Raw genomic sequence first — 6837 nt, 5'->3', positions numbered from 1 at the left:
CCTATGTTGTGTTGTTAAACTCTCTCTTAAAATAATTTTACAATTAATGCAAAATTTTCAGTCGACTCTCCTCACTAAGAACAAGTCTATTTGAGAGTTTGTCATGCCACTCCTATAGGTTATAAGATGTTCGCCTCTCTTTTTAAAACATGTGTTTGCGATGAGAATGACAAAGATTGAGGAAAAATCCAAAATAGTTTTATCCTCGGTATTGACCACCCCGAAACCATCACCTCTGTGAATACTTTCATACCCAATCACTTCTCTTTCAACTTGGCCACTTAAATCTCCTCCTAAGAAAATCTTATCTCCCAAAGATATGCCTTGAACTAAACTCTCTAGATCCTCCCAAAACCTTATCTTGTGTTGTTCGTCCGAACCCACTTGCGGTGCATAGGCGCTAATCACATGGAAAGCACCTCCCTCCACCACAAGTTTGATAGAGATGATCCGATCTCCCACCCTCTTGACATCCACGACGTCCTTCTTCTACTGCTTATCCACAATTATTCCAACCTCATTCCTATTCTTCACCTTTCCTGTATACCAAAGTTTGAAACCAGAAGAATCCAACTCCCTAGCCTTTGCACCAACCCATTTCGTTTCTTGTAGGCACATAATGTTAATCTTCCTCCTTGTCATGGTATCCACCACCTCCATGGACTTTCCTGTTAGAGTGCCTATGTTCCATGTCCCAAATCTCAACCTTTTGTCGCTTCGACCTTTACCTTTTCCTTTGTGAACTAGCTTATTTACCCTCGTCCGTTCACGAAAACGCGAGAACCCTTGCTCATTTAACACTACATCCGGGCACCGATGCAGCGGCTCTTGCTTTGACACCGTACTCGAGCCATACGGCGCGTTACTTCCGGGTAACGACCTAGCTTTAGCGCAATAATGTCTTTGATTCATGTCATGGGGGGTTCGGCTATATTTTTACGTTGGTTGCCGAAGACCTAACACAACCCTCCTCCTTTATCCGGGCTTGGGACCGGCTATGTACCGCAAGTGTAACATAGGCGGAGTTTATATAAATATTATACAACACTATCTTAATCAAATACGCTATAAGTATTAATAATACAGAGATGAATAAAATATTGATTTAGTTCTTAAGTTTTGAATTAGGTCTTAATTTCATCTCTAATATTTAAAATATTTTATTTTTATCTCCAAATATTTTTTTTATTTTAATCCTTTGATTGAAATTAAAATATTTTTACTAAAAAAACTATTTTCTCCATTATAATTTTTTTTCGAATAGTGACAAAAATGTAATTGCATTAATCATAGTGATAGTTGTAATAATTTAAAAGTAAAAATGATAAAATAATAAGGAAGAAAAAGAAGATAACAATAAAGGAAAAAAATTATAATTTCGATCAAATGACTAAAATAGGATAAAATAAAATATTTATGATAAATAAAACGTGTCAAATATTAGGGACGAAATTAAAATTTAAACCAAACATTAAAAGCTAAAAGAATATGAATTAATAATGAGACTAACCATCAACCCAAAGAATGCATAGAGTCTGCTAAACTTGAGAAAAACAAACATTGCACTTTTAATAGACTCTAGAGAGTCGTTTTGTGATTTTTCTTGAGCTTGTGGTTCAGATTCATGTGATTGTTGAGAAGATGTTGCATTTATCAAGTATGTTTTGTCAATTTTATGATGAGTTGTAGATCCTCCTTCAATGCCTTTATAATGGAGTTTTGAAATGTTGTGCTGCAATTGCAAAGATGCCTTGATACTCTGCTCTTTTGTGACATTCCTGTTACTCTGCCATAAAGCTCTTGTTTCATAAGAACCTGACAAGTCAAATTAATTTTCGTATTAGCACTTGGCTGATTTTAATGTATGCATAATATTACTCAGTGCGATATATATGATATCTTGTGCAACTGCATTCTATACTAATCAACTATTGTAATAATGATATTATCATTTTAACTTTCTATGACAAAACAATTGTTAAAAGGTTAAAATTGTAAGCATATTTTTATCCCACATCATATTGCAAGCAGTGACCTACTTATATTAATAGCCGGATTTTGTTTTAATAAAAAATAAAATTCCATGTTTACACTTAGGTTTGGATAAGAGGTGGGGGTGTTGGTGGTGCAGTTGGGTAGCAGTGTTGAGGGTGCATGATGCAACGAAATGACACTCATGAAGGAGACACAGAGAGAGAATGATGACTAACATGATAGTGATATGTATATGCTAAGGGTAAAATTGGAAACACGAGTTAATCAAACAAAAAATTAAGAATAGAGATAGAATTAAATTTTATCAAAAATATTTAAGATAAAATTAAATAAATTAAGTATTATATTTTAAAAAATATTAAAAATAAAAAGCAAATTTTATTCTAATTTTTAAAATATATATCAATATAAATATAAGATTTAATTTATTTATTTAAAAAATTCAATTAATTATTTAAAAATGCATATATGATATATTTGAACAGATACACAAGACTGTAAGTTGAAAAATCAAAATTCATACTAATTTGACTAATTTTACATTAATTATTATATATGTTGAATAAAAACAAGGATTAATTAATATATGGATAGATTCGCATGTATGTCTCGATGATCTTTTTTAGAGTTTAGTTTTTATTTTATTAAAATATTTCATGTTAGATTTATATTAAAATTAATTATAAAAATAAAATATATATATTATATTTATCTATAAATATATAATAATTGACTTTAGAATTAATTTTACTATTTCTAAATGTAAGACTATTTTTTGAAAAGAAAAAATTAATAAAAGACAAATGTCCAAGTAAAACTTTGGACACATGTCCAAGTAGGACAAGGAAAGGAAAGGAGAGAGAGAGCGCCATACTTGCATAGTAATATGTGGCGAATTTCTTACTCTTCCAGCAACTTCCACCTGACAATTTCACCTTTGTTAACAAGCAAATATGAAGAGAGAAAAATTAACTAATAGTTATAATTTTGAGACAACTTTAATTTGTAGTTTTATTTACCAATCACACAGAGACAACCAAACAGAGAAACAAGCCCCCTGCATCATACATGATATACCTTTGATGAGAACTACCATAACCTTCCCTTTGAAGCTACCATAATCTTTAAAAAAATTGATTGGTTATGTTCTGTTTCAGTTGTCCTGCACCTTTGATCCAGCTCTGCCTTACCTTGCTACCAACTATCTAGATCGCTATCTCGCCAACCAGCCCATATTGGTAACCACACACTAAATTATTTAATTACTACCTAATACTATATATCTTTTTCTATTAAAAAACAATGGCATTGACCTCACTTAGTAGTTAAATGACTACTCTTATGTTATATGAACAATATTTTAACTAACATTAAGCTATGTATTTATGGACATATAGCAACCAAGTCATAGATCAACAAACTTCTTGCAATCTCTTGCTTCTCTCTAGCTGCTAAGATGCTAAAGATAGAGTATTCTCCCACTGATGTAGGTAAATACTTATTAATTATGAAAATAAAGTTGAAGAAAAGAATACCCGTTTGATTAATGTTAAAATACATCAACCTATGATAACATTTACTATAACTTTCATGACAAAATTAAGAAGATAATTTAAACTTTTAATTATTAATATATATCATTTACTATAATAACAGTTTTTTGTCTTTTTTGAAAATATTTTTATCAAATTGTAAGATATTTTTACCAAATTATAAATTCTGTAAATTTTTTATTTTTTAAATGAATTTAATTATTCATGCTAAAATTTTAATTTTACTAGATGACATCATGATATATCATTGTCAAAAGAGATAAAAGAAAATTATGTAAGAATGAAATTTTATGGGTTTACCTCTATCAAAGTGTGTTCAAATTAATTATTTGATGGGGTGAACGATTTTGGATACTATTTTGAGAATGGAGAGGAGTGAAAGTCATTAAAGAGAGAGCGCACTTGAATATTCTATTTATTTTTTTTTTTTGATATTTTTATAGAATGCGACTTTTTTAGAATACTTAGTCTGGAGAAAGAAGTTTTTCAATTTTTTCTTTTTTGAAAAAAAATAGAATTTAGTTATTTATATTTTAAAAAATTATATAATTATCTATTTTAAATAATAATAACTTAATTACAAAATATCCTATTATGGTTAACATATTAACTCCAATTAAATTGAAGTAACTCAAGTCACAAATATAATCAGTAATCATTGTTAGGTATATAAAGATAGTTTTAAAACTATGATTAGATCGTTTTTTTTAAAAAGATATTTATTGTCACACTTAATTGCTATAGGATTGATGACAATATTCTTCTGGGATACAATAAAACCTAAGAATTTATATATTGCACCCATTAATTATAATTTGTTACATACACAAATGGTCGTGTCTTTTCTATTGCCAATAAATATAATGTTTTGAACATACACAATTCTTAAAGAGTTGTGTCCCTTTAGCCATTAGATACAATTTTTTGAACATACACAATTCATAAAAGATTCAGCTATGATACATGAACACTGACACGGACAGGGGCGGAGCTAGAAATTATTTTGGGAGGGGCTAACATGAAAAATATAAATTAAGAAGAAAGAAAAATTAAAAATTAAAAAGGAGTTAAACTAAAAAATTAAAAACTTATATATACATCTTATTAGTTTGGGGGAGGGGGGGGGCCATTGTCCCCCTTGCTCATAACGTGGCTCCGCCACTGGACACGGACACGACACAACACGTAACACGTGGACACACAAATTTTAAAATCTTATAAGACACGGGGACACGACATATATATAAAATATAAATTGTATTTTAGATAAATTACAATCAATTTTTGATATTTTAATAGTATTAAAATATAAAATAATTTTTTAACTGTTTTTAATATCTTCTTTTAACTATATAAAAGTATCTAAAATATTTTTTGTTTTAATAAATAATAATTATATTATTCTAAACTCATTTCAAGAATACATGTTAAGAATAAAGCTGAACACGCGGACACATGATGGTATTTAGGTGTGTCCAAGTGTGTTCGGAGAAGAATTTTTTATTTTTTATTAAGACACGGTTAAACATGATAGACATGCGTGTCGGACGAGTGTCGATGAATGTCGTGTCCAAAATGTGTCTGGCATGCAGACACGGCAATTCAATGGAATGTCTGTGCTTCATATAGAAGGGTTGTGTCCCTTTAGTCAAATGGTACTAAACAGTTAGTAATCGTTTATTAATATTAATAATATAATAATAATAATATTAACTAATTAAATTTATAAATACTCTTTAATTATACTAAGATAATATTCAATTAAAAATTGACACATCATAAAAAATAAATTAGATATTATTTTAGAAAAAGTCGAATAAAATTTATCTAATTTTATATTATTAGAATTTAAAATTTATGATTTAGAATTAAATGCTCTCCATGAAATTAAGTTGAACACTTGAAATTTTATCAAATTGGTAGAAGCCCTTTAACAAATTTTTTTTTTCATAATCAAACTCCCAAACCTAAAATCATTGGTTACGGACTAAGGTAATTATCATCTCCCAAACATTCTTCAGTGCATGATGAATTATATTGCTTTGTAACCATTCTTGTGTACAAAAGAAGACAATTCACTCATTATTGTTATAAACGAAGGAAAATGGAAAATAATAGCATTATTATCATAACTAATTCAAAAGAGAAGAAGGAGAAAGAGAAGGAGAAAGAAGAGGAAGAAGATAGTACCAACAGTGGCGATGGAAGAAGTTGATTTGGGAATCGACACCAAATGCCCAAAAGCCATTAGAAATGAAATCAGCTAATTAGTGTTATTTGAAACTGAAGTTGCAATTAGAGCATCGAATCATTAAGTAAGTAGTTTTCTAAGAAGTTGCTATTTACGGGATATTATTTTTTAGGATAAAATATTAAACTGATCTTTTAGATTTGGACGTAATTCTATTTTAGTTTTTAAGATTTAAAGTGTTCTAATTAAATCTAAAAAAGTTTTATTTAATTTAATATAGTCCTATTATGAGGTCAAAGTTAAATAATTAACGGAATGTTTTATATAACAGTAATATAAGAACAATATCGATAATCTGAAAAACAAGTATAAATTCTAGATGCATCAATATATTTATTTATCATTTTCTTTAGTTTTATAGAAAATATTTCATTTAAATTATAAAAAAAAATGATAAATAAATATATTGATGCATTTACGGTTAATTTTGTACCTCTAGAACTTATACTTATTCTCTAAATTATCGATTTTATTCTTGTATTGCTGTTATGTAAAATATTTTATTAATTATTTAATTTTAACCTCACAATGAGATTATATTAAAATTAAATAAAACTTTTATAAATTCAAATAAAACATTTTTTCTTAAAAACTAAACCAAACCCAAAAATAGAGAATAATTTAATACTTTATCCTTTATTTCTAAAAGGTTTCTTTCTTCCAACGCCGTATATAGTATGCTAGTACTAAATTATTGTTTTTCGTTCTTCCAACTTTTTAGTCTTTTACTAACTCAACGACCACTATAGCACGTGCTTGTTTTGTTTTGTATTTTAAAGTAAAAATATAGGAAACAATAAATTAAAAAAAATAATGTTAATTTTAAAAGTTAAATTTTAAACTAATTAAATATAATTTTTATTAATAGGTTTAAAATATGACCCGTTGTTTATATTATTTGCATCTCTTATTATTTACTTAACAATATATTTGTATATAAATTATATGTATATAAATTATTTTTAATATAAATTTTGAATTTTAATATATATTTTATACTAATAATTGAGTGATTAATTTTAAAGTACACGTAATATA

The 6837-nt window shown here is 27.8% G+C and overlaps 1 pseudogene; it reads right to left on the bottom strand.

The window, feature by feature from the left end:
• Positions 1–5830, bottom strand: part of LOC107485220 (naringenin 8-dimethylallyltransferase 1, chloroplastic-like) — a 42234-nt pseudogene extending 36404 nt beyond the window's left edge.
• Positions 5831–6837: the final 1007 nt, after the last annotated feature.

Source organism: Arachis duranensis, chromosome 4 (assembly GCF_000817695.3).
Source record: "Arachis duranensis cultivar V14167 chromosome 4, aradu.V14167.gnm2.J7QH, whole genome shotgun sequence".
Taxonomy (NCBI): domain Eukaryota; kingdom Viridiplantae; phylum Streptophyta; class Magnoliopsida; order Fabales; family Fabaceae; genus Arachis; species Arachis duranensis.
The sequence above is the reverse complement of the archived record's forward strand: the minus strand, read 5'-3'. Positions and strand labels throughout refer to the sequence as shown.